Source organism: Ovis canadensis, chromosome 19 (assembly GCF_042477335.2).
Source record: "Ovis canadensis isolate MfBH-ARS-UI-01 breed Bighorn chromosome 19, ARS-UI_OviCan_v2, whole genome shotgun sequence".
Classification (NCBI taxonomy): domain Eukaryota; kingdom Metazoa; phylum Chordata; class Mammalia; order Artiodactyla; family Bovidae; genus Ovis; species Ovis canadensis.
The window spans coordinates 71849496-71864170 of NC_091263.1; the positions used below are offsets into that span (position 1 = coordinate 71849496).

At 42.2% G+C, this 14675-nt stretch overlaps 1 protein-coding gene across 14 annotated transcripts in view; it reads right to left on the minus strand.

Annotated features, from left to right (window-relative positions):
- Nucleotides 1-14675, minus strand: part of NR2C2 (nuclear receptor subfamily 2 group C member 2) — a 111631-nt gene that overhangs the window by 55356 nt on the left and 41600 nt on the right. The window lies entirely within an intron of this gene.

Consider the following 14675-nt stretch of genomic DNA (forward strand, 5'->3'; position numbering starts at 1 on the left):
TGATTAGGAAAAACTTTTTCTTTCATAAGCGTTGATTTTACCAACAAAAAATTTGCCATAGAAAGACAACAGAATGGGACTTCCCTGGTGGTGCAGTGGCAGACTCCTCCTGCCACTGCGAGGGACACAGGCTCAATTCCTGCTCCGGGAAGACCCCACATGCTGTGGAGAGACGAGGCCTGTGCGTCACACCTGCTGCGCCCCTGCTCTGGAGCCTGGGAGCCACAAGAACCGAGCCCACACATGCCAACTCCTGAGGCCCACGTGCTCTGGGCTCCTGAGCCGCTCACAGAGCCTGGGTGCCTACAGCCTGTGCCTGGCAACGCGAGAAGCCAGGAGAAGCCCGTGCACAGCTGCCAAGAGCAGCCCCGCTTGCTGCAGCTGGAGAAAGCTTGCCTTGAGCAACCAAGACCCAGCCCAAAATACATTATTTCAAAAAGACCAAAAAAAAACCCACCAAAAAACCCAGAATGCAATATTCTCATAGTGATTTTTAGTTCACAAAATGCTTCATATCAATTAGTTTACTCTTGGTTAAGAGACAGAATAGGCAGAAACTATTTTAGAGAGAGTGTGATGAGGCTTAAACCTTACAGAATGTATCTCCCAGCACTGACCTACACCATCTGTTAGCTCTGTTTATTTCTGATTAAGAAAAGGCTGGCCAGTCACTTTGTCAGTGCACAGGAATTAAATCCGTCTTTAATAATGAACATTTAGAATTCTGGCTGAGTCTACCACTACTCTGTAAGCTAATTCTACCCATTTCAGATACTTTGAATTCTTAACCGACAGAATAATATGCTGCCTTTCTGACTCACTTTACTCTTCAGAAGTTGTAAAGCAATCAGCACTATTTGAGTACCCATACACTAGGAATTAGATAGACCTAGGCGCTGAAACACGTACGGTCACCTTGACAAAGTCCCTTAACCCTCTAAACTTCAGTTTCCTCAAATTCAACATGGACATATTGTTACTACTTTATGGGACTGATGAGAGGGTTAGTAAATAATATGCTAAGTATTAATGCTATTTATTTAGTACATAGTTGCTATTAGTAATATCACAAACTTCCTGAAAATGTTTTTCTAAAGCCTGAGTTATAAACAGTGTATAAATATCTTTGTTACACATGATTAATTGTACTACTGAGACTTTCCTTGAACAGAAATTTCTTTTCTTTTTATAAAAAAATATTAAACTCTACCTCACATTATACATACAAATTAGAAAACAAAGGTGTAGATATTCATGACCTTGATTACAGGCAATGATTTCTTAGCTATTATACTTAAAGCAAAAGAGACAAAAGATAAAACGAACTTTCTCAAAGTTTAAAACTTTTGTGCTTCAAAGGACACTATAAAGTAAAAAGTAATCCACAGAATGAGAGAAAATATTTGTAAATCTTATCTGATAAGGAACTTGTATTCAGAATATATGGTTAACCCTATGATACCAAAAAAACAATTTAAAAATGGGCAAATGAACAGCAAAGGAAACTACAAACAAGGTGAAAATCTACCCTCAGAAGGGGAGAAAATAATAGCAGAATGAAACAACTGACAAAGGGCTAATTTCCAAAACACACAAGCTGCTCACAGAACTCAATACCAGAAAAACAAGCAACCCAGTCAAAGAGTGGGAAAAAGATCTACTACACAGACGTTTCTCCAAAGATGACATACACATGGCTAACAAACACATGAAAAGATGTTCAACATCACTCATTATTAGAGAAAGGCAAATCAAAACTAGAATGAGATATCACCTCACACTGGTCAGAACGGCCATCGTCAAAAGTCTACAAACAGTAAATGCTGGAGAGGGTGTGGAGAAAAGGGAACCCTCTTGTGCTGTTGGTGGGAATGTAAATTGATACAGCCACTATGAAAGACGGTATAGATATTCCTTAAAAAATCGGGAGTTAAACCATCAGATGACCCAGCAATCCCACTCCTAGGCATATACCCTGAGGAAAACAAAAGTGAAAGAGACACATGTATCCCATTGCTCACTGCAGCACTATTTACAACAGCTAGAACATGGAAGCAACCTAGATGTCCATCAACAGATGAATGGATAAAAAAGTTGTGGTACATATACACAATGCAATATTACTCAGCCATAAAAAGGAACACATTTGAGTCAGTTCTAATGAGGTAGATGAACCTAGAGCCTATTATACAAAGTGAAGTAAGTCAGAGAAAGATAAATATTGTATACGAATGTATATATAAGGAATCTAGAAAGATGGTACCAATAAATTTATTTGCAAGGTGGCAACGGAGAAACAGACATACAGAACAGACTTATGGACATGGGAAGAGGGGAAGAGTGGGCGAGATGTATGGAGAGAGAAACATGGAAACTTCCGTTACCATATGTAAAACAGATAGCCAATGGGAATTTGCTGTATGTCTCAGGGAACTCAAACAGGGGCTCTGTATCAACCTAGAGGGGTAGGATGGGGAGGGAGGCGGGGCAGGGCCGGGAGGTTCAAGAGGGAGGGGATTTATCTATACCTGTGGCTGATTCACGTTAATATTTGACAGAAAACAATTCTGTAAAGTGATTATCCTTCAATTAAAACATAAATACATTTTAAAGAAAGAAAAAATGGGCAGAGGAGCTGAACAAACATTTCTCCAAAGATACACAGATGGCCAACAAGCCCATAAAAATTGTTCAACATCATCAATCATCAGGGAAATGCAAATCACAACCACATTAAAATATCATTTCATACCCATCAGGATGGTTGTAAGGAAAAACAAGGTAAGTGCTGGCAAAGACGTGGAGAAACTGGAACTCTCATATACTGCCACTTGGAATATAAAACGGCACACTGTGAAAACCTGTCAGTTCTTCAAATGGGTAAACACAGAGTTGCCATATGATTCAGCAATTCCATTTCCAGATATATATACCAGAGCAAAGAAAATATGTATGCCCATGTAAAAATGTGTACATGAATATTCACAGCAGCATAATTCCTATTCATTCACTGTGTTACACATTTATGAACTGTGAACACAGGTATGTTATACTACAATAAAGACTTTATTTAAAAGAATAACAGCATCCAAAAAGTATTTCACAGGGACTCAGAGAAGCATTCTAAGTCAGTAAGCCAAAGTGACCCTCGTGCAAGCCCCATGGGAGCCTGCTAAGCGCTGACCTTGCCCCCTGTAGCTGTGTGCGGGGCGGGGGGGGGGGGGGTGTGCATGGCGACCAGAAAGGGCCCTCCTTTCCCGCATTTGGGGGGTGGGGCTGGATGGCGACAGGGGAGGAAGTGTGGGCTGGGCACCAAGACTACTTGCAGCTTTCTGACCCTGCCTGAGCTGTAGTATAAACTCCCTGGATTCTAGTTCCTTCACATTAAGGGATATGCTTCTAAAGTTTCTAATTCCTTTTACATGAGAAGCGCAAAGATCTCCACAAATCTGCTGATGGGGGCAAGTGTCATGTTGGTGATGTGCTCCCTGTAGCTCAGTAATAAAGTAAGATTGGGTGAACAGTCTTAAATATCCCTGGGATTCAGAGAAGGATGCCTAACTTCAGAACTGACAGGTGAAAGGGAAAAATCAGACCTCTTAGCCCTAAGACCTTCAGAGAGAAGGCGTGCTCCAGTGGTACCAGGGGCAGTTTTCAGATACGACTCAGCCTGAAGGCCCAGTGATGTCATGATGGGATCCCTCAGAAACTCTTGCAGCTGTGTGAATTTAAAGGCCTAATACTATGATCACACATCAAAGCAGGCCATCTACCTTTCCCTCCAAGCATTCTGTTAAAAATCATTTCGCACAATGACTCCCTGGTGGTTGAAAGTCCACCCGCCAATGCAGGGGACACGGTTGGGGTCCCTAATCGAGGAAGATCCCTCATGCCACAGAGCAACTAAGCCCGCATGCCACTACTGAGCCCACGAGCTCTGGAGCCCAGACGCCACGCCCACTGAGCCTGCACGCCACAGCTACTGAGGCCCACGCGCCACAACAAGCCACCAAAACGAGTAGCAGCGCAACTGGGGAGCAGCCCCCACTCACCATTGCGAGAGCGCTTACACACAGCTACAGAGACCCAGCACAGGCAAAAGCAAATAAATAATAAATTTTTTAAAAAACAGTCAATTTGGTAACAGGCCATAAAAACATTAGGTACATTTCTGACCAGTGGAAGCATCTCCTTTCCAGCCTCCCTTTTTAGTGCCCGAGGTGCATCATGGCCCTCCCCCTTAGCCTACTTCTCCCCTCTTGGATCTGCTCCAGCCCATGTAGTTCACAGTGACTGTAAATGCCTGGCAACACCCAGGTGTGTTATAGCTGGCCAGAGCACTTGCACTTTGCCAGAAAACTGCCAGTCCAAAGGACTCAACTAAACCATGAGCAAGGAGGGTGTGAAAGCATGTCGGACACAGTTCTTCCAGAGCATGTTCTCTGACTCGCACTTACGGAGCAAATAGGTGGTTCCGTTTCACATCCTTTCTAAAGTGAACCAAGCTTACCCAACACATGAATGCTTGTTTCCTACCTAAAGAGTTCATGAAAGCCTTGCTTCTCTGGACAGCTCCCTCCCTGGCCCCAGGGGCTGGAGCCCAAGTCCAGCTCGGGGCTCCCAGAGCAGCTGCATCCGAGCCCTCAGCCCAGGGCCCGGCCAGCAGCTGCTCAGAGGCCCCAAGGGATGGCCTTTGACTCCTCAGGCCAGGCACACACTAGGCCCACAATGATTGGTTAGAGAGGAACAGTTTTTAACTTCAGGAATAAATAACAAGTCATTTTTACAGTCCCTGATCCTGGGACTCTGCCTAGGCTTTTTGGGGGTTTTATTCCACTCTTGTATCTATCTGCTAACTAACCATTCTGCAGGTACCTGCAGTGTCTGCCCTGGCAGTTTCTTATATAAATAAACCAAAATCCAACCAGTCCATTCTAAAGGAGATCAGCCCTGGGTGTTCTTTGGAAGGAATGATGCTGAAGCTGAAACTCCAGTACTTTGGCCACTTCATGCGAAAAGTTGACTCACTGGAAAAGACTCTGATGCTGGGAGGGATTGGGGGCAGGAGGAGAAGGGGACAACAGAGGATGAGATGGCTGGATGGCTTAACCGACTCAATGGACGTGAGTCTGAGTGAACTCCAGGAGTTGGTGATGGACAGGGAGGCCTGGCGTGCTGCGATTCATGGGGTCGCAAAGAGTCAGACACGACTGAGCGACTGAACTGAACTGGAAGTGTACTGGTTCCACCCACACACGTGAATATACGAGGCTGATGGGAAAGTATATATACAACACGTGTGAATATATGAGGCTGATGGGAAAGTACATATATTTTTGCCCTCGAGTGAGAACCATCTCTATTTTACCATAACATGACATTGCCTTGGGAGCAGTTTTTCGGGGGGTTGGGGGGGAAATTTTTAGGAAACATTTCTGTATTAGTCATTTGCTATGAATATCTAGGTTGAAGAGAATGTCCATAGCAGTCAGCTAATTAAGAAAAAACTAAATTTCTAAATCTACAATGTATCCTGACTTCAATTTTTGGCTGCAACATTCCCATGGGTTATTAATAGGGTAACAAAGTTCACACCCTATGGGGGGAAACAGATCAAGCAGACCCACCATGTGAGCATCTCAATCAGGGGCTTCCGCGTCTCCTTAACATTCCTAGGAAATAAAATGAACAAGGAAACAACTGCCTAAGTGGGTAAAGGGTTTCAGGCAGGAGACACTTCCAGCCTGAACTGAAATGTACCACATCCTGCTTTTATTTTTATTTCAAAGGACCATGAAATAATAAGTATGGTGAAGGGTCAATGGGCAGAGAATTAACCACTTTGTGCGGCAGCTTACACCAATGGGAAGAAGCCGGAGGAGCCTGCTGGTCCTCAAAGCGCTCGCCATCACCTCCTACAAAGGGCTAGAAGCTTCCAGCATCCATGTTTCTCAAGAACGACATTTCCTGAGGAGTGGCAAACCCAGCTCTTCTTTATACTAAAGCCTCTCAGTATTATAAATCAGCCTCATTTACATCAGAACTGATCAACCATTCTAAAATTTTCAAGTTGACAGTATGTTTAAAAAGGTAAGACTATAGCCCTAAATTTAGCACAAAAACAAAGATCCAAAATCAATGCGGACTACCCCCAATCATACAAAACAAGGAGGTGTATAAGAGCAGCGGGGTTCACTCTCTGCTCAGAAGCAGATCAACCTGCTGAAGAACAAGAAACAAACAGCTCTTGCCCCACTTGAATCTACCCAGCACGTTCATATACAAGTTCCCATGAAGAAATAACTTGCTAGGTGCTAAGCGCAGAAACAGACACTAAACCAACTTCCTTCAGATACACAGTAGGCATCTAAATCCATGGCTATTTTACCAACTGCTCGAAAAACAAGTGCCTGTCAAATACACTGCATCACAAGACGACTCGCTCCAGAAAGAGACGAAAAGGCTGCAGAACGAATCTTGTTCTTCTGCAGGACACTGCACTTACCATGCCAATGGCTCTCTGCAGCTTTATTTACATTTTTCTCAGCAACTTCCCCAGCCAGACAGTCCAACCAGAAGAGCCAGGGGTTGATGGGGGAACTCATGGGCATGTGCTTCAAACTGCCAGTGCAGATTCCATTTGCCAAAACCAGACAGAGCTGTTTAAAGATGCCCTCTCTATGACCCTGCTCTGCTGAAGGTCAAGTGCATGATCACTCCCGGTAACTAAGGAAGCAAAACTGACATGTTCCTGCTGTTTCACCAGCTGCTGAAGCAGTCTGTCTAATAATATGATTAATTGTTTCTAGGGAAGATGTCTTTTGCTTTTCAAAGTTCTCCCTTCACCTAGATTGCTGCCTTTGCTACATGCCACCCCCCCAATCCACACCCTAGACCACCTTTCCTGAACAGGGGGCTCAGGAGAATGTTACCATGGGGTGCAACCAACTCACAACAGTTTTAAAACTACAAGGGGTAAAGGGAATACTTGAAGAACTCAGAAATACCAACGTCTGCACAAAGCATTTTCAACATCGCAGTAGATTAAGTTACTATTTGTAAAGAGACAGGGTCTTTGCAAGTTCCTCCTTCCCTGAAAGCAAAGGCAGCAACATAACCGTCTGCATTACATATGAAAACACCCACAGGAATAACAAGCACTGGGCTCGGCTAACAAACATTTTCCTACACCCACCCGACATGTAACAGGCCTAGGAAGAGCCTCCGATTCTGGTAAGAAGGAAGGTGTAGTCAGAACAGGTGAGTGACTGTGGAATGGCTTCAAATCCAAGCCTCCCCACTCTCCCCAAGGCCACAGAAGAAAGGCAGCTCCTGGGGTGGGGAGCTAAGAGCACCGCCTCCTGTTTTAAGCACAGTGAATGCTGGTCCATCACCAAAACCAAACTAAACACAAGAAAGCCTAGGGGAAGGGCAGGAAGAAGCATATTACGTTTATGTGGGGTGGGAGCATGGGATTGAAAGAAGGAACTTTTGAAAAACTAAGTTCACATTGCCATGAATAATGAATTTCCACACCCCAAGTTTGTATGTGTACTAACTTAAAACAATCTAATTTGAAAGAATATGCCATCCATTTTTCAGATTCTAGCATGAATCTAGGCACCCCAACCCAAAAGGGAAAAAATAATCAAGAGGAAAGATGATTCTCTTTTAAAGGAGATATTAAATTAAAAGTCCTTCCATATCAAGAACTAAAGTTCTAAAAAACTCAGTTCACTAAGTATAGCCAATAAACGACACGATCAAGGAAAAGATTAATCCAAGGAAGCAAAAAGCTACAAGGCCCAACTGTTGAGGTCAACAGGTCTGATCTTCTCATCAAAAATTCTGTTCATGTTCTGTGGACTGGTAATTCTACTTCCAGGAATGCACCCTACACAAGCCATCCTAAACACAGAAATAACTCTAACAGTGTGCAATCCGGTATTATTTTTCTAGGGAAGATAGGAAATTCCTCTCTCAGGGGTTCCTATAAGGCAGATACTAGCAGATAAAGCAGATACTGCAGGTCTGGGTTCCCTCGGAGGAGGGCAAGGGGTCAACCAGGCTCAGACGGCACCGCTGCAGCAGCGGGAGCCCCAGGCCTGGCCGCGGGGTGTGACGTGCAGTCACAGCATCAAACCATGCCTTCTGTGAGATCCGCGTGCCGTGCCTAGCTGCAAAGCTACTTCTCCAGCCCTCCTGGTAACTCTCCCAAATAAGCTGTCCATCTATCCTCACATATATTTTAACTCAATGCTTTTTGAGAATCTTACTTCCGTTTAAATTAAAGATAAACTTAACGTATGATTCAGCGACTCCACTCCTGCACACGTATCTGGAGAAAACGATGGTTTGAAAGGATCATGCACCCCAGTGCTCACTGCAGTGCTGCTTACAGCAGCAGAGCCATGGAGAGCACCTAGATGCCATCAACAGAGGAGTGGATAAACACGGTGTGGCACACACATCCAATGGAGCGCTACTCAGCCATTAAACAGAATGAAGCAAGGCCATGTGCAGCAATATGGATGGACCTAGAGAATGTCACACTGAAGTCAGTCTCACAGAGAAGGAGAAATAGCATGACATTCCTTGTATGTGAAATCTAAAAAGAGATGATACAAAGGAACTTACTTGCAAAATCAGAAAGAGACACACAGACTTAGAAAACGAACTCATGGTTGCCGGAGGGAAGGGATAGTCAAGGACTTTGGGGAGGTCATGTATACACTGCTATATTTAAAATGAACAACCAAAAAAAAAAAACCTACTGTACAGCACACGGAACTCTGCTCCATGTCCTGTGACAGCCTGAATGGGAGGGGAGTGTGGGGAAGATGAATACGCGTATACATATGGCGGAGTCCCTTCACTGTCCACCTGAAACTATCACAACATTGTTAATTGGCTATACCCCAATACAAAATGTTTTTGGTGTTTAAAAAGTTAAAACTAAAAATGTCCAGAAAATAAATAAATAGATAAATCACCAACAGCTGGTTTCTCATGTTATTTGCTATTAGTTTTCTTGACTGTATGTACTGTCTGACTGCACCCCATGGACTGCAGCACACCAGGCCTCCCTGTCCATCACCAACTCCTGGAGCTTGCTCAAACTCATGTCCAGTCAGTCAGTGATGCCATCTAACCCATCTCTTCCTCTGTCGTCCCCTTCTCCTCCCGGCTTCAATCTTGCCCAGCATCAGGGTCTTTTCCAAGGAGTCACTTCTTTGCATCAGATAACCAAAGTATTGGGAATTTCAGCTTCAGCATCAGTCCTTCCAATGAACACCCAGGACTGATCTCCTTTAGGATTGACTGGTTGGATCTCCTTGCAGTCCAAAGGACTCTCAAGAGTCTTCTCCAACACCACAGTTCAAAAGCATCAATTCTTCAGCGCTCACCTTTCTTTATGGTCCAACTCTCATGTCCATACACGACTACTGGAAAAACCACAGCTTTGACTAGACGGACTTTTGTCAGCAATGTCTCTGCTTTTTAATACGCTGTTAAGGTTTGTCATAGCTTTTCTTCCAAGGAGCAAGCGTCTTTTAATTTCACGGCTGTAATCACTGACTGATATAGCATGGATATATTTTTTTTATCAGTGTTAATTTATATTACAGAAAGGTCAGCAATGAATGTCCCAAACTAGGAAATGGGTTAGTGAATTATGCTATGCTCCCTTGATACACAGACTTCCCTGGTGGCTCAGACAGTAAAGCGTCTGTCTACAACGTGGGGGACCTGGGTTTGATCCCTGAATCAGGAAGATCCCCTGGAGAAGGAAATGGCAGTCTACTCCAGTACTATTGCCTGGAAAATCCCATGGACGGGGGAGCCTGGTAGGCTACAGTCCATGGGGCCGCAAAGAGTTGGACACGACTGAGCGACTTTCCCTTGATACGTAATTATGTAGCTATGAAAAATGATGGTCATGCAGGCCATGTAGCATTCTGCAAAAAGAATGACGACGGTTAGTCTGTGAAATTTGACCAAAAGATACAAAGTTGTGTGCACAGGATGATTACAACCGGATGACACCCGAAAAAGATCAAAAACTACATGTCTGTTCATTTAAAAAAGAAATCTTAACACCGAGTGCTTACTATGTTCCAGTTTTAGACAGGGGGTGTTAGGGGGTGGAGAACAACAGCAAATGGGACAAAGTTCCTGCCTTTTTCTGGAATTTACATTTCATGTGACAGGTAAACAAGTATATGTTTGTCAATTGGTATTAAGCATTATGGAGGAAAATAAAATTGAGGATACAGAATGACAGAGATAGCAGTAGAAGTGATCATTCTTTTTCTTTATAGGGAGGTGATTGATAAAGCAATAAAAAGTTAGTGACTTTTCTTTATGGTCCAACTCTCACATCCATACATGACTACTGGAAAAATCATAGCTTTGACTAGATGGACATTTGTCAGCAAAATAATAAAGTAATGTGTCAAAATGAAGGAAATATGGTTTTCTTCTTTTTCAAAACTTTCAGAATGTTGAATCACTTCTATAGTAAAAAATAAATAAATAAATAAATAAATAAGGAATAAACTATTTCCAGGGAATGTCCTGGCAGTCCAGTGGCATTCTCACTGCTAACAGTCCAGGTTCAATCCCTGCTTGGGGAGCTAAATCACATAAGGCAAGCAGTGTGGCCAAAACAACAGAATGACAAAAAAAATGTTTCCAAAACAAAGTTACCTTCTACAGCCAGCAAATATTGCTAGAATTTAATACAATGAATCTTATTTTCCATCCAAAGTCTGAAATAATCTTGTTCTTTTCTTCATTTTTAAAAGAAAAACTTCTACCCATTCAAGAAAAAACAAGGAAAGCTTTTCCTTCTTTTTTGGTAAGATGAGATATAAAAACATACTGCACTATAAGATAACTTATGAAAGAAATCAAAGATGACACCAACATGGAGAGATAGACCATGTTCTTGGACTGGACGCAATCAATATTGTCAAAATGACTATACTACTCAAAGTAATCTACAGATTCAAAGCAATCCCTATCAAATCACCAATAGCATTTTTCACAGAAGTAGATCAAAAAATTTTACAATTTGTTATTAAACAGAAAAGACTCCAGGTTGCTCAAGCAATCTTGAGAAAGAAAATCGGAGATGGAGGAATCAAGGTTCCTGACTTCAGACTGTATGACAAAGCTACAGTAATTAAATCTAGTATGGTACTGGCACAAAAACAGAAATACGGATCAGTGGTACAGGAAACAAGTTCAGAGATAAACCCACTCTCTGGCATCCACGGTCACCTACTCTATGACAGAGGAGGCAAAAATGAACAATGGAGAAAAAAGTATCTTGCCAATAAGTGATGCTGAGAAAACTGGTCAGCTGCTACATAGAGAAGAAAAAATTAGAACATTCTCTAACGCCTTACAAAAAAAATAAACTCAATATGGATTAAAGACCTAAATGTAAGAATAGATTCTGTAAAACTCTCAGAGGAAAACACAGGTAGAAAACCCTCACACATGAGTCGCGGTGGGACCTTTTCGGATGCACCTCCTAGAGCAACGAAAATAAAAACAAAATGGGACCTAATTAAACTTAAAACTTACTGCACAGCAAAGGAAACCACAAAGAAAAAGAAAAGACAACCCACAGAATGGGAGAAAATATTTGCAAACAAAGTGACCAACAAGGGATTATTCTTCAACATATGAAAACAACTCAAGCAGCTCAATATCAAAAGCAACGCCATCACAAAAATGGACAGAAGAAATGGACATTTCTTCAAAGACACACAGATGGCCAAAAAGCTCCTGAAAAGATGTTTAACATCACTAATTATTAGAGAAATGTAAATCAAAACTACAATGAGGTGTCACCTGACACCAGTCAGAACAGCCACCATCAGAAAACCTACAAAGAATAGATGCCAGAGGGAACGTAGAGAAAAGGGAACCCTCCTACACTGTTGGCAAGAAGGCAAATTTGTGCGGCCCCTATGCAGAACAATATGGAGGTTCCCTAGAAAACTAAAAATAGTTACCGTCTGACTCAACAATCCCACTCCTAGGTACATATCCAGAATAAAACAGAGTTTCAAAAGGTACACGCACCTCCATGCTCACTGCAGTGATATTCACAACAGACAGGACATGGAGCCACATGAACGTCCATCAGCAGAACGGATACAGAAGGCGTGGTGCGTGTATGAAACAGACCATCTGTTGCTGCTGTTTAGTCACTAAGTCTTGTCCAACTCTTTTGCAACCCCATGGATTGCAGACCACCAGGTTCCTCTGTTCACGGGATTTCCCAGGCAAGAATGCTGGAGTGGGAAGGAAGCTTCCTGACCCAGGGATCACACCTGCATCTCCTGCACTGGCAGAGTCTTTACCACTGAGTCAGCAGGGAAGCCCGCAGTGAACTGGAATGAACTGAAGCAAGTCAAATAAATCACTCATATGTAGAATCTAATATTTAAGAAAATGATACAAATGAACTTACCTACAAAACAGAAACAGACTTACAGTTATTGAAAACAAACTCACGCTTATTAAGGGGAAAGTGGAGAGAAGGATAAATCCGGAGATTGGAACTGATACACACACATTACCTGCACATAAAGTAGACACACAACAGGTAACAGTACGGAGCTGCGGTACAGGTCCTGCTCAGCGCTCTGTACTGACCAATAAGGAGAACCTATATGTATGTATATTTCTAGCTGACCCACTCTGCGGTGAAGCAGAAGCTAACACAACATTGTGCACCAACTATGCTCCAATGAAAAGGTTTACAAACTGCTGTAAACAAGCACTCCTCAATCTCCTTACCGACTCAAGAACTGCTACTGAAGTTCAACAAGGCGCTGTGTTTCTGTAACTATGATCTGAATGGAATCATCTCAGTGGGCAGCCAGCACCCTGGAAACATCTCACTCTGCCAGCTCTCGTTCGGGTGCCTTTGGGTAAGTCCTGTAATTGTTCCAAGACTCTGTCTACTCATTTGAGGTTAATATCACTTTCCTCACAGATATTGGGAGGATTAAATGATGCAATAAATATAAATTCAATGTAGTATATTAAAAAAAAACCACACAGCATTTCTATTACAAGTTTCCTGAGGAAATCAAGTGCAGTGTTAAAACTACAATCCTCAGTAAAATGCTATTTTTCCCCATGTAAGATGTTTAGGATTTTCTGTATTTTATGTTTGGGCAGACAAAAAGGTTTCTAAACCTCCAGTCCTGCGACCAATGAACAAATATGGTCTCCAAAGTCTTTTAAAGTTTCAGATACTAAACGTATACACCTCAAATGCAGTGAGGTTTTAAGAAAGGAGACATTTTCTGGTATGGATCATCACCATTGTCTTCTGAGACAGCAGAGATTATCTTGACAAGACGCTTCTCCACAAGGTGCAGCTCTTCTGCAATGACAACACACATCCTCATCTTCTGATCAATTCTAACACTAATCTTATTCCAAATCCCAAAACGCTTCATCTTCTTACTACTCTTAAGTCACAGGTTATTTAAGCACATACAACCATCTGAATTCTCCATTCTATCTTCTGTGACAGCTGCGCCTAAGCACTTACATAAAATACTGCCTTCATGATAAACTACCTTTATTTCTGTTGAATAGTTACTGTACTATATTAATTTTTTTTAAGTTATTTGTATATGAATTGTTGTATTTCCTCTGAACATCATTCTGGTGTAATAAAAGGTTGATTTTAAAATACTGCAATAAAAAAAATAAAATAAATTAAAAAATAATAAAATACTGCCATAAATAGGGGGGGCTGAGTTGGAAAGAAATGAAAACCCCAAGAAGGAAGAGTCCCACAGTATGTCCTCAATGAATGCTCACTGAATTAACAACTAAGCTGATCAACGACCCAGCTACTTTCTGCATGTAAGAATGCATGATTGATTTAAGAAAAAAAACTTACAAAAGGAAAAGAAACAACCTGGAAGATAAAATTCCAACCAGATAGCTTTAAAAAAAAATTTGCTGAAGTACAGTTGATTTACACTGTGTTAATTTCTGTGACACAGCAGTGACTCGGCTATCCATATATGCTCTTTTTCATATTCTTTCCCACTACGATTTATCATAGGATATTGGTGCATTTCCCTGTGCTATACCACAGAACCATGCTATTTCTCCTTCCGATATATAACACTTTGCACCTGCTAATCCCAAACTCCTTACCCTTCCCTCTCCTTCCCCCTCCCCTTGGCAACCACAAGTCTGTTCTCTATGTCTGTGAGTCTATTCCTGTTTTGTCGATAAGCTCAGGTCTGTCATATTTTTAGATTCACATATAAGTAATGCCACCTGGCGTTTCTTTCGGACTGACTTCGCTTACTACGGCCATCTCTAGGTCCATCCTTCTTGCTACACACGGTACATTTCATTCTATTTTATGGCTCGTATTTCACAGCATACATGCACCACATCTTCTTTACCCGTTCATCTTCAGCGGGCACTGAGCTTATTTCCATGTCCTGGCTATTGTAAACAGTGCTACTATGAACAGTGAGGTGCATGTATCTTTTCAAATTAAAGTTCTGTCTGCCACTTAGATAGCTTTTAATTCAGCAATTCTACTTCCAGCCTAGAGAAATATACCCACAAGTGAGTCCAGGAGGCATCAAAGACAAAGATGTCTGCTGCAGCAC